Source organism: Myxocyprinus asiaticus, chromosome 35, assembly GCF_019703515.2.
Source record: "Myxocyprinus asiaticus isolate MX2 ecotype Aquarium Trade chromosome 35, UBuf_Myxa_2, whole genome shotgun sequence".
Taxonomy (NCBI): Eukaryota; Metazoa; Chordata; class Actinopteri; order Cypriniformes; family Catostomidae; genus Myxocyprinus; species Myxocyprinus asiaticus.
In genome coordinates this window covers 13692214-13706993 of record NC_059378.1, presented here as the reverse complement: position 1 = coordinate 13706993, position 14780 = coordinate 13692214, and the positions used below count along the sequence as shown (strand labels likewise).

General features: G+C 37.6%; 1 protein-coding gene across 2 annotated transcripts in view; it reads left to right on the top strand.

Annotated features, from left to right (window-relative positions):
• LOC127426612 (nuclear receptor coactivator 3-like) overlaps positions 1 to 14780 on the top strand; it is a 91282-nt gene that overhangs the window by 11193 nt on the left and 65309 nt on the right. The window lies entirely within an intron of this gene.

The following is a 14780-nucleotide window of genomic DNA, read 5'->3' as shown; positions in this document are numbered from 1 at the left end:
ATAATGATTGACTGATGAGTTTCTAGAGAAAGTTGTTTCTTTTTTGCCCTTTTCGACCTAATATTGACCTTAAGACGTCAGTCTATTGCATACTGTGGCAACTCAAAAACAAACACAAAGACTATGTTAAGCTTCATTTAATGAATCAAGCTTTCAACTGTGTTTGATATAATGGCAAGTGATTTTCTAGGACCAAATTAGCAATTAGCATGATTACTCAAGGATAAGTTGTTGGAGCTATGGCTGCTGGAAATCAGGCCTGTCTAGATTTGATTAAAAATGACTTTTTTCAAATAGTGATTGTGCTGTTTTTTACATCAGTAATGTCTTGACTATACTTTATGATCAGTTGAATGCCACTTTGGTGAATTAAAGTACCAATTTCCTTCCGAAACAGCAAAATCTGTACATTATTCCAAACTTTTGGCCACCAGTGTGAGTTGGCTTTGTACAGAAAGGATCAGCTTGCTTAAATATTTGTTAAGTGAATTAAACTTGACCTATAAAATGTTACAGACATGACACAGCACTGAAACGCAGCGACATCAAATGTGGTTATTATCATTTCAAAAAGAAGTGCTGATATGACATTGAACTTAATTTTTCCATGATTTTCTTGACATTTCTGTGGAATTGCCCATTACTTCCGTGGAACACAAAATATATTTTAAAGAATTTTCTTGCTGCTCTTTTCCACACAGTGAAAGCATGCAGTGACCACCAATTATAAACACCTCTCCTTGCCTGTTGTATTTCCATAGGCTATAGTTTCTTTGTTCCTGAGGAGTGTCACTGAGTTGTAATCTCTTTGTTTGAGGCTGATAATCTGATGATGTTGAAGGGACAGGGCTTAATAGGATTTTAGTGTTGCAGTGATTAAATCAAAGGTAGAATACAAGCTTTGTGAGAATGTTGTCAATGCTTTGCAGTAGAACAGATGCACCTTATGCGTTAGCCTTGAAGAAAGATTGCACCAGGTGGGGAAGGTAACAGGTTGTCCCTTTAATCATGTCATTTATGTTTTAATTAGCCATTGTTGTTGTTATTGCATTCACTGTGTGCTATTGGACTGGTCACACACCTGAGACACATGTGTCACTCATCAAAGAGCGTAACAGTCTAACCAGACACCAGAATCCACATTAGTCTCAGTTTGGAATAAAGGGCTGTGCGATATAGCTAAACCAAATTATATCTCGATACTCTTCTGCCTTTTGATTATTTATATATATATATATATATATGGATATATATAGATATATATAGATAGATAGATAGATATTTGCTCTGAAAAGGTTTAAAGGGGTAATTTTTAAATCGGAGAAGCCATCACGTCAACCAAAAGGTAATTGTTGCTAAGTAGATTGACTAAATGAATGTGCACATTAGTTTAAATTGGAGACTCTATTTTTTTTTTCCTCCCCTTTTTCTCCCCAATTTGGAATGCCCAATTCCCAAAGTCCTCGTGGTGGCGTAGTGACTCGCCTCAATCCAGGTGGCGGAGGACGAATCTCAGTTGCCTCCCCGTCTGAGACAGTCAATCCGCGCATCTTATCACGTGGCTTGTTGAGCGCGTTATTGAAAATAATCGAATGACACAGATATTGGAAACTTAATGGCCAAAGAAAAAGTGCATTAAAATAACCACAAATAGGCTATATTGTGGACGTGTTCTCTAGGCTAAGACTATGGTTGATTAATATGGCTGAAATGCCTATTCTCTCTGAAAAATATATACTTGTAAACCAAGTACAGTGCTGATGAACTTGTGTATTAAGATTTTGGAAATTAGATGTTTATTCTTAAAGGATGTGGAAGGGTCTTATGGCTTTTGGTTTGAAACATAGTTCATACTTTTGGTTAGGTCCCAATACCTTGTGGCAAAACAGATTAAATCCTGGTTTCTCTGCTGTCTGTCTGCGTGTAGCCATGGCTTCACTCATGTTTGTGGCCTGTTGTCAAGGTGATGAGGCCAGCTCTCCTCTCTGTGGAAAAGATGATGGGCATCCTCTTCCCTCTAGGAGGTCCATCTATCCAGTGCACTATTAATAGAGCAGCTTGCGATTGCATAGGCCTTTTGTTATTACTACATTTTAGTTAAACTTGAATTATGCATACACAGACTGCCAAGGTTCTGCCACTATGTAACATATAGGCATGTGAGCTTCTTTGTGGTTTATATGAACAAATGAAGATACCAAACTATGACGCCAACAACACAGGTTCACAATCCATTGTTGGATGATCTACTGCTTTCAAGGCATTAATTTTAAATACTGACATTTGACTGATTCAGTGCTTTGACTTGAGCATATACTCTAGCCTCAGTGAAGGTGACAAACTGCACGATAAATGTTTTACAGATAGCATCCCATTAGAGCTTGTTGTGATTGCTGTATATTTGGTATGAACAGAGATGCAACTATTGGCTTTTGTAAAAATTGCGTTGAAGTCATTGCCTGTCAGTTTCTATGACAAATTGAGTGATTTGGTGGTTGAAAGTATGCTTAAAAGCATTGTAAGTGAGTTCCTCCATTTTGCTAATTTCATCCACACGTCCTCTCCAAAACCCCGCCCTCCACAGACATGTCAGCTAACCTGATGTCACGTGCAAAATGCCCCCTGACTTTTTTTTTGCTGTTTACAAAATGTGTGGTATTCAAAACAACTGACATTAATCATAAAAAATATAATAGATTGTTAATTATAAAATGTGAGGTTTATTACAAAATATTCACATATATACAAAAACTACAAAGTCAATTGAGAGTGTAGGGAGAATGATTTGATTGCATCATTTGCAATTCTTTTGGGGAGTGGGTGGTCACTGTTTGCTTTGTTGCTGTGATTCCCTTTTCAGAGGTGACAGCAACTCCTCTGATTGGTGTGTTTTGCTTCAGGATTATGGGTAGTGTAGTACTTCAAACTTTTTGTAATTCTGCTAAAAATATATCTTTTTTTCAAGTAGAAATCACACTGATTTATGGCTTCTACAGAGACATGCCATAAATTCACGTCAAAGTTCATGTTAAGCCTGTGTTGGAAGGTTTACATTATTACGTAAAAACAGTTTCTCTATTGAAAAATGTATGGGATTTTTACTTCCAGAACCCTTTTGTTCCACTCCATAAAGGCTGTCTGGGTAAAATCTAGGGCTGTCATGATTATGAAATTTGGCCGACGGTTAATTGTCAATCAAATGGTTGCGATTATCAATTGTCTGATTTAGTGCTTTCATGATTATGACAATTAATTGTTACTTAAGGTTTATTTGTGCTCCAATCACCTAAAGAAGTAATTTATTCATATTTAACTTTGAATCATAGGCCTATATAAAATAGGCATATATTATTTACTTTAAGGCTTTAAAAACTTTATTGCACAGGGGTAGGATGACACAAAAACAACATTTTAAATATCAAAATATTTCCAAATACTTTTAGTCTAAAGTATAATTTTAGTCTTGATTAATTTTACACTTACACTGTTGTTTTTTGGTCCCCACCCAACCTAAATAACTAGACTAATTATATTATATTATATTTCTGTCCTAAAGGCTCTCCGATTAAACCCACGAGCCCTTACTTCGCATGAAGGTAGAGGTTTAACATTCTATATGTATTTTAAAATATTTCTGTGGAGATGATAGAATGAAGAAATATAGAGTAAGCGGCTCATCGTCTCCTCAGTGTCATTAACACTGTGTGTATGAAACAGCAATCACCAAGAACATTTGCCATTACGCGAACATTAATTTAAAGTTTAACCAGAGCGCTTTGCGTTCACTAAAAATCGGCGCTTTCATTTCTGCGAAAGTATGGCACGAGCCACCACAGACAGTGTGTATATCCGAGCGCTTCAGAAGAGGTTAATCTTCACGTGCTCTTCAAGAGCTACTCTTAAGTGTGGTCCTTGATGTGGGTTGGTATGACGTCCGGACTTCATTTGGAGGGCTCACTTAATGCAAAAACACCAGAAAATGAGACCCTAAAATGCGCTGTTCATAGCATTTCTATATTGTTTAAACTTCCCTTATTTGGATAGAAAAACATGATTGAAATTTAATGTGTGGTTATCTTAATAATCTCAATAAGAGATCAAGTAATCGCAATCAGGCGATATTTTTCTAAATTTCTGTGCCACTAGCGCCATCAAAGGAATTGCTAAAATAAACACTGTTTTCAAGACAGCTTTCTGAATACGCACCCCTTCTGCCATTGGTCAAACAAAGACATAGTCCCGCCCCCAACTCATGCCATTGGTTGAGTAAATGTTATTGTCTCTCTTGACACGAGTCCCTCAAAATAAACAGAGGAATTTACATAGCGCCACAGAGACAGAGTGTTTACAGTTTTCAAGAAAAAGAACCTATGAATAGCTTACTTATAGTTGTCTCTGCATATTAAACTGGGATAGGAGTAAGTACTTTAACACTGAAAAAGTGACATACTTGAGCTTTAATAATAGCGACAGACCTAGTATAATCCATTGATGAAACTCTTTAGACTTTTATGACAGTATTTACAGTATGTATTAGTGTAGCCCAACAATTGCATCTTATCTCTCTCATTAATTAAAATGTGTTAGCTGTTCTACAGAGTTTATTGATCCACAAAGATTTACTTATTCTGGCCGATATTTAGAAATATCAACACGTTAAAAGGGTGATGCGTCTTTTTTTTTTTTTACCCAAGGAAAGTGTCAGGATGTTCACAATGGTGCCTGACAGTTTGACTCATCACCTGTGCTTGTCTCCAATCACCATCTAACCAAACAGTGTTCAGGATCAGTGCGTAGTGACCGTTCTCTCACTCAGCACCCAGTCAAACACCATCGGCCATGCCGAGAGCACTGCTGACCCCAGAGCAGGTCAGGGGTTATCTTAAAGAAAAGAACAAACTAACAAAAGCAACTGGCCTTTAACCCTTCTCATTCTGCTCTTTAGAAAGTGTTGAGAGTTAGCTGCTGCTTTGCTTTTGCACTTCTAGAGCACTCTAGAAAACACTGTTGCAGGAAGTTTCCAGGTTTCTTTATAATTAAGGTAAGGGAGGTCACGGTAGTAGTGTTATTTTGCACTGATATGATGGAGAATTGCACGCTCTCTTTTTAGGAGTGGAATGATGCCATTGTTGGCCATGTATAAGACCATTCTCTTGTGCAATTTAAAGTAACACATTTTCCATGGTGCACCATTCTTTTAGAGTAACATGTTAACTTTTGCTACATTCATTCTCTCTTAACTCTCAACTTTGTTAAAGGTGTACTTTTGTAATTTCTTTATGTTGCTCTGACTGACATGGCACTCGCCATGGACTAAGATATATTGACACCTAGCAACATGGATGCAGCATCATGCAATAGCAATGATTATTTTATTCCATCAGCAAATGTGTCTAGTAATAGGGGTGTTAACCAGGTAAAATAAATAGCATTCGACTGGTCATGTGATCTCAACCCGCATGAGGCGAATCGCTCCACTTACAGTAAAACAACTTTTATTAGGCTACTGATATGATTTCGTCTCACGTTAGTGTACACGATTTGAAACATATTTTCAAAAGTGCTTTAATTTCTTCAGGGGTAAAAATTTTTTTTAATGATGAAAGCATTACCTTTAAGTGCACCTTATAGTAAAGGAAATAATGAAATGCTTTGTGGAGCTGTTATGATTTGACTGGTTTCAGACCTTCCATTGTTTGAAGCTTGGTTCATTTTCATTAAATAGCTAGCTGTTTCTTGCCAGTCAGCCAACGGTTTTCTGCCAAAGTGACTAAGAGTGTAACCTTGAAATATTCAGAAGAGCCTTTTGAACCATTCATGCTTCATCTAATGTATTGGCAGTTTATACTCGATTAGTTGATTTTTATCTTCAATATTGGCGCCAATTCTGAGCGTTCTCCAGCCCTCAGCTTTTCTCTCTTGCTCCCTGGGTGCTTGGCCTGTTCGACCTCTCCGTTGTCTCAGTGCTCATAAGTCATTTAAACATGCTTTTAATAGTGTTAGCCTTCGTCGAGCTGGCGTTTAGCCCATGTAGGGGCAGCATGTGGTTAGGGAGAGGGGAAGGGAACCTTGAGAATAGAATGGGTCACAGGCTGGGGTCAGCAAGGGGCACTTGGCTCCCTTTGCTATGATAACTGTATAATTTGATTTGTGAATGAGGATGATGGAGAAAACAGCATTTGGTTTGACCGGCTAGAGAACCAACAGTTTAAGGCAAAGAGACACATGCGAGGGGTGTCTTGAAATGGCTTGTTTAATAAACAGTTGTAGGTGGAAAAAGTATTAAAGATGGATTAAAGAACTAACCCATAACTTTGACATTGGTAGCGCCATGCTCTGCTCTCATATGTTTCATGGTTAACGTCAAAGGTTGTGCGTCCAATCAAACTATGGTATGTTTGCAAATTCAAATGAATGAGCTTATTGGCTGCTTGGAGCATGAAACCACTGACATTTAGGAGACATTCAGATACCCAAATTGTCAATAATTTTACACATTGTTGGCCCATGCAGTTTACAGTAATATCAGTAACTTTCAATGTTTGATTGTAATGATATTTTTGTTTAATTTGTAGAAGTTGAGTTGTCTCTTAATGTCCAATATAAAACCTTGTTCTAAAAACCTTAGTAATGGATATCTTCTGTAAATCCCACAAGGAAGATGCTTGTTAAAGTAGTTTTCACCTCAACTATAGCATGTTAATTTATTCTCTTTGTCTTAATAAACCTCTCAAAATCACTTATTTTTAATATTTTAGCATTATCTCAGTTGAGTCGCCCAGTCTTTAAAATTTTTTGAAATCTATTGTTCTACCAATTTCAAAACAAATCCAATTGGTGAGAAAGAAAGGGAGTAGTAAAAGAAAAAGCCAAGGTGGATATGAGAGCGAAAGAGAACAGCGATCCTGTTGCCAGTAGAATCCTTTTGTTGGGTTCATAGTTCAGCAGCTGTGCTGCTATTGGCTGAGGAAAGGTGAAATCAAAACCACTGTAAACATTTGACCCTGCCCGAGCTGCGCAGGAACGCCCAGAACCAGTTTGGAATGAAGCCTACGCTCTTCCTCTGTTTATTTGGTGAGAGAGGGAGGGCAGTTGTTGAGAGCGGGAGAGAGAGAGAGAGAGAAGGCTGGGAAAAGGAATCTGTGCAGACACAGTCTGGAATGAATACGTTTTTAACAGTGCAGAGCAGTCAACATGAGTTTAAGAAAAAAATAAGGAGAACGATTGAAAAAAAAGAAATGCAGTATGTTTTGGTCTGCTCCAAGTCTCTCTTCACCCTTCCATTCTGCTGGGTTTAAAATCCATGGATGTTTTTTCAGAGTGAAGCTGTGGAGCTCTTTAAATGTGCTTTTTTATGAGGAAAATTAGGCCCACCCTCTGCTTTTTCCATTTGCCCTCAGAGCGCTGTGTTTTTATGCGTGTAAAAGAGTCAATGCTGCATTATCTCACTGGGTAAAACTGAGGCTAGACATCCAAGCACATGTTACCCCACCATCCCCCGTTCTCCTTTCTTTGCCACTTCTCGCTTCTGCAGACTTTTTCTTTCCCTCCATGCTTTTCTCTCACCGTCCGGCTGCTGAAAGCCACTCTGTCATAGATTAATGAAGGATTTTGCATAGTACTCTTGTGTTCAAATAAATTTTTTTTACCCCCATTCTTGCTCCCCCTCTCTCCGCCATGCGGAGGTGACTCGCCCGTTTGTTGCATATTTCCTGAACTCTGCAGTTTTTACTCGGCGTTACTGGTATGAAAGGTGTGTGTAGCAGCTTCTTGAACGCGAGAAAAGGTTTGAAGATGGTGTCTCTGTCTCCACCCTAATTTACTCCTAAGGCAGGGTTCCCACTCTTTTCAAGGTGGAGTTTTCTGTGCCCAACGGTTGTAAAAATTTGAGGTTATTAAGAATGGTTATTTTTTTTCTAAATTCCGTATTCAACAGTTTAATTAAATTGTATTATCAATATGAATAATTTGAAAATTAATCAAATTAATTTATAAAAGCTTTATTCAAATTAAAATGTAATTATTTGAATTCACTTAATTTTTCAACATAACATGCATTATTTTTTTTTAATCAAATGAAGTGCTTTTATACAAAATCCTTACCCCACAATCTGAAACAACACTGGAAATATTTTCAGACTTATCTCACAGTGAAATTGGAAACAGTAGGTTGGCTTTTCTTAAGCTAAAATTTGCTTACCAAAATGCAAAACACTACTCCCAGTGGCCAAAGCATTAAGTGTTATTGGGCGTAATGGCAGGTGCGAGCTCTATTTTCCGGGTGAAATGTCCACAGAGGGGTGCCAAAAGCGAGTTGTGATTCGGGTTGTTTTCAGCTGTTCAGGATGTAATACAGTGAAGCATATTTTATTAACTAAACCCCCCAACCAAAACCCCAAACCTAAACCTTACTAGCCTATTTGCCTACTTGGTCTCACATGCTGCTGATGCAATGCGCCCAGTCACGCCACAGGGGAAGGTAAACACACTGGAGCCGATGCAAAAATGTCTGATAGGAGTTGCCGTTTGTCGGTGAGTCGGCATAATGTGGCCGATCCTAGGATACCGGAACTCTTGGAAACAATATGCCGACTTCCAGTGTGATCATGTTAATATTTTTGTCAAATGAAGTGCTGCACAACATCACATATGTGTGATATGACTTTAATACATTATTATTATTATTATTATTATTATTATTATTATTACTTAAAGTAAATATTAAATACCTACAGTATTAATAGATATTGTTTTCTTTTCCCCATTTCACGCATCCATTTAAATCAAGCTTTTATTTTGATGTTTCTGTGTGTTTTTGATAGTAGTTTCTCATCTCTGGATAAGCAGTTTGCTATATGTCCCAGTGTGATTATTAAACTACAAAAAGCTGTGATTTTAATAAAAGAATTATATAGACTTTATGTGCTGTGTGCTTTACAGTAAAATGAGTGCTCTTCTCTCTATCATCTAGCCTAAGACACACACACACAGCACACGCGTGATGATCATGATGCCATTTTTTTAGTATATGACTCCTCGGCTGCACACATTCATTTTGATGAGCACATGCAAATTATACATTTATTTCATTAAATTATGTGCAGCCTTTTGTGGTTTAATAATCACTCTGGGTGTAAAAATGCATCGGTGACAGAATTATTTTTCTTTTTTTTCTTTTTTTTTTACAGAATTGAAGAATAGCTTAGCATTACTATATTAATACCCAATGTGATACAGATTAGAGGTCAACCGATATATTGGTTTTGCCGATTAATCTGCACCAATAACAGATTTCTGGAACTATTGTTTATCAGCGAAAATCCACACCAATTGTTTTCCCCTTTTGCGTCCGGTGCTGGAGCGGCTGGGAAGGGTCCGCTGTCATTATACAGTATGAGATCGACCTCTAGAGGCTAAATAACTTCACTTCACTCACTGATGCCTTGTGGTGTTTGTTTTGACACGTGAGAGTACACTCTGCATGGAGCAGAACACTTCATATGCGGATTTAAAACATCAACGAAAGGGTATGTATACAGTACACTACAGTACATGTTGTCATATCATTATAAAGTAATTAATTTGTTGACTAGCTGCATTAGTAGAGAACAGCAGTATGTTTGCTGACAAGGCTGAGAGGACGCTAACATTAAAGCTAAGCTCAAGCGGTTAGAACAGTGTGATAAAAAATACACGCAAGTCCTACCCAGATGTTTAAATATCATGATTGTTACCATCTAATACCATCTATTTTCATTAGTTTATATCCAGCTGGTCACATTTATGCATTCGTTAGCCAGCTAAGTTGCATATTTAATGCTAGTGATGTGAGAAAGCAAATGAATATCTTCATGCAGCCGAGAGAAACGTATAAACAAATCAGAAACGCATCTGATTTCAATTCATTTTTCTTATCCTCACTGTAATACGATGACTTCAGATTGATCACATTCTTGCGCTAAAAAAGGCTAGACACAGCGCAACAAATACAGTTAACAGAAAGTAGGTGTCTCATGATGCTTTTAAAGTTCTTTTTAATTAGACACAGCATCTAAAAAACAGCGCTCCTGCATGAATAAACAAAAATGAAGGGAAACAAAGATGTTCGTCTAGCGTGCGTTTACATAGAAAAACAAATGGATGGTTGCAAAAGTATTCGGTGTGAACAGCCTCTTACCGTTGGTTAGGCAATGAGTTGTTTAAATGCTTTGTCAGGAAAGAAGTTCAACTCAGAAATGTGTCTCGAGATCCTCGCATTTGGTTCCAGTCTGTTGTGTTCCATCTGTTTGAACAGCCCCTGGCCTGGGCTCATAGTCTGAGCCGCTTCACCACAAAGTTAAGCCGAATACCACTGCTGTCTGTGAATATTGCTACTCTACATACAACTGTAATGAATAGAAAACAATGCTTCGCTGTTATTATGAAGCTTGAGTCTGGAGTAGTAGGAATCAGTGCAAGTGTAACACCATGTGAACTGTCTGTTGAAAAGTTTTCCACCCTCATTTTACTTTTGACTTAACATTTGAGAATATGGACAGACTAAAATGTTTTATTTATTTATTTTATGCACAATAGTTGAAAATGTAATGCTCTTTTTTTTTTTAACAGCCACGATAGGAATGTTCTATGCAATAATATAATGGTGCTGAATGGTTTATGTATTTATTGCACCCTATTGTGGACTAAGGAAACAATGTCCATTTAAAAATAAGCAAACTTTAAAATTTGAATATTAGTTCATATATATTAATATTTACATTTTTCATTTAAAAAAAGTACAATACATTTTCACGGTTCAGTCAGTACTGTTTATATGTGTAATAAAGTTCAGAACTATTTTACTTTGAGTGTTATTTTTTTCATTCAGTATCAGTTTTAAAAACTATTGGTTGATTAATCGGTTAACGGCAGGTACTGCCAACTTAGCTATCGGTATCTGTAAAATTCACTATCGGAAATTTCATACTTCCAAGTTCACCCCCGCGACCCTACATAGCTAAAGCAGTTAAATGGATAGATGGATGCTGCTGATTTCGGCTTTTTGTGACATTATTCATTACTGTTTGCGTCCATTTGACCAAAATAAGTTAATTGTCATTGCTTTCTTTTCCAGTTACCATATATTATGATTCTATTGCTTTATATGTCATACAATACATTATAACTGCAATAGTAATACTAAATGAGCCTAAATAAATGTGAGTGAGTGAAATCACTTACTTGATCACTCTCTTTATAGTGAATGCCACATAGTGCACTATATAGGGAATAGCGATTTCAGACTGTTCTCATGGGAACTAACTAATGCCCGACCGATATATTGGTCGGCCGATATTTGCCTTTCACCGATATATCGTATCGGCGTATATGCGCAGATATGAAAACTTTTTTCAGAACATATAATGCAGAAAACAGTGCTTTAGAATTGGTGTCATTACGTAGTTTGTCCAGCATAGCGCGCTCTGACTCCATTGTTTACAGAGCTGACTCTGAGCTGACGGTGGTTCTGCAGACAGGGCGGAATTAAGCGGTGCGGAGTTGAGCGGTGTCCTTTGTAAATTGCTAACTAGTTTGTGAAATACATACTGGAAAGTTAATAAAAAATGACCCCATCATTTTCCCTATCCAATATAACTAATATAACGTTAACCCTGTCCCTGACAACCATGTCACTCATGTCTGTTTGCTGTTAGCCAGCTATAGTTTGTCAGTGCAGTAAGTAATGTAGCAGATTGAAAGGTAAACATCAGAACATCTTTTTGCAGCTCAGCAGACAACAGTGCGGTGGTGGATTGTATCTGTTGAGTGTTGATTTCACGCTATGGTGTTGCCTAGTTGGTGAGATATATTGCTGGTCTGTCTTTTACTCTCAGTGACAACGAGCTTATAGCTAACTAGCTAACCACGTAGCTACTTTCATTGCTTGTCAGCTGAGTGGAAGCTAATGTGTAAATATGTGTTCACCAAACTGTTTTGTTCAAGATTCACAGTTTGGTACCCCCTTCAACCGAACAATTCCAGTCGTTGCATTTAAAAAATGTAATATTTAAAAGTCTGGTTTTCCACCATTGAAAGTTTCCCCATAACTTGTATAGCAGAATACAGTGTAACACTGCTGCCGCTGTTTTTCTCTTGTCTCGGCAGGTGTAAATGCTTCTTGTTTTACAAACTGCCAATAATTGACTGACAGTATTAATATAGTCAGCATTTGACTGATACTAAACAGTACTACTGATATTTATTTAGCTATTTATTTTATTTGTATTTATTCTTTATTTTAATGGTCAGCAACTGACTGATACTAAACATAGAGTACTGATGTTTTTTAAGCTATTTATTGTATTTTTATTTATTCTTTATTTTCTTAGTGTTCATTTCTAGAATTTGTTGACAGTGTATAACAATAATGTCAAATATTCTTTGATAAAAATATTTGATTAAGAAAGCAGCCTTCTGAGTACCTTTGCATAGTCATATCGGTGCACAATCCACATAGAAAAGGTCTGTTTTCATTCCAGCTCAAAAATGAACTATATCGGCCACCATATCGGTAATCTGCGAGTTTTCCCCCTCTAATATCGGTATCGGTCGCAAAAATCCCATATCGGTCGGGATCTAGAACTAACCAGTTAAAAGCTAAATGCCAGTTACCTCTCATTGGTCAATGACACATGGCAGCTGCAAAAAAATAAAACATTCTCATGAATGGGGTTGACAAGCAGAGCCGCCTCCGTTTTGCCGTCTCTGATTGGAAAAGAATAGGGAACTTGCAGGCACAACATACCAAGTAAAACCGCCTTTATATGCTACTAATAGATAGTTTTTAGTTCTATGACCCTGTTAGATTTAAACATGGGCCTTATCTTATTTCTTGTCCCAAATCAAATTTGGCCTAATTCAGTGACATTCTGCGTTTTATAGCTAATGAAATTTTTATGACTGGATTCAGTGATTCCATCCATGTTTTACAAATTGCGGATATCATAGGGCCCTACAAGTGGTAACCGTGTTGTAAGCGAGGAAGACGGGGTGATGTTCTGCACTGTCTGTCCGATGCATCCCAACTTGTCTGACAAGCAGTAGTGTAGTCTAGCATGTACGCAAGCATACACCGAATGCCCACCTATCATTCTAAGGAATGTGTATGCTCACCTAAAATGAGTGGTGGTACGTACGTCTGCCAGAACAACGAGTAGGATTTTTACCCCGTAAAACTGACTTGATGCAGCAGAAACATTGAGTGATATTTACTTAGCAATCATACTTTCCGTTTCAGTAAGTGGCAGGACATTTCTAGCATTTCAGTAAAATTCTGATGCACCAGCAGCCCAAGAGTCATCATAATTTGTGCTGTAAATGTAATATGTGAACATATTTATGCATTTAAACTTATGCTATTATACTTTTAAAGTACTAACTTAACCCGTGCTAGTTTTGATGATGATCTTCGCAGATGCTGTCCTAGTTTTCTGAGTTGTCCAATCATATCAACTCAAACTCAAAAATATCATTTTTTTCTGCCTTCTGTCAGTGGAGCCTTTTTTCTCGTGAAATCAAATCATTTAAATTTCTTAGTAAGAAAACAATTTCACTATACTAAACACAGATAAGCACAATATAGTGCACAAAAAATAAAACAAGTGACCATTAATTCTTATGTATATAGTCATTAGCTACAGTGCCTAACATTTTAGTATGACAATGCTTAATGTCAAGCCCTGTTACTTGTAGTTGTCTCTGCATAAGCTGAGTTAGGAGAAAAATTATACACTTCATCTTTGAAAATGTGTAATGTATGTATACGTGTGGGTCTTGCACAGTAGACTTACTATCTGGTGGTCTGTTACAGAAACACTGTTGGATTAACAGATTATTGTAATGAATATCAAAGTAGGTCTGTAGTGTACTCATAAGCACAGCTGCATTTACACTAGGGGTGTATAATTAATCAAATTAAAATCGTGATATTGTAATATGATTATTAAACCACAAAAGGCTGAAATTGTATTCAGTAAATGTAGATGTGTTGCATGCTTCAAAGCGAAGGGCAGCAACTACTTCTGTCTTTTATCTACTAGGGCAGCACAATGTGGACAGTCATATTGTGATTATTTTGAAAAATATTGTGATTGCAATTTGAACTGCGCTATGATAAAAAAAATTAAAAACTAGTATTTTTATTTAATTTTTTTGTGGCTTTCTTTCGAACTGCGAATTGCAGTAATTTGGAATGCCCAATTCCCTCTACTTAGTAGGTCCTCGTGGTGGCGCGGTTACTTACCTCAATCTGGGTGGCGGAGGACAAGTCTTAAGTTGCCTCCGCTTCTGAGACAGTCAATCCGCGCATCTTATCACATGGCTCACTGTGCATGACACATCAGAGACTCACAGCATGTGGAGGCTCATGCTACCCTCCGTGATCCACGCACATATTACCACGCGCCCCATTGAGAGCGAGAACCCCTAATCGCGACCACGAGGAGGTTACCCCATGTGACTCTACCCTCCCTAGCAACTGGGCCAATTTGGTTGCTTAGGAGACCTGGCTGGAGTCACTCAGCATGCCCTGGATTCGAACTCGCGACTCCAGGGGTGGTAGTCAGTGTCTATACTCGAGCTATCAAGGCCCCCCATGAATCAATATTAATGCAGTAATAATATAATATGAATGTGAACTGGCCTTTCAAAGGAAAACCAGTGTGAGTGAAATGTGGACTGAGACTCTTTCTCAACTAAAGTAATGTCCAGATACAGTGTGAATGCAAAGAGAACTGGGTTGT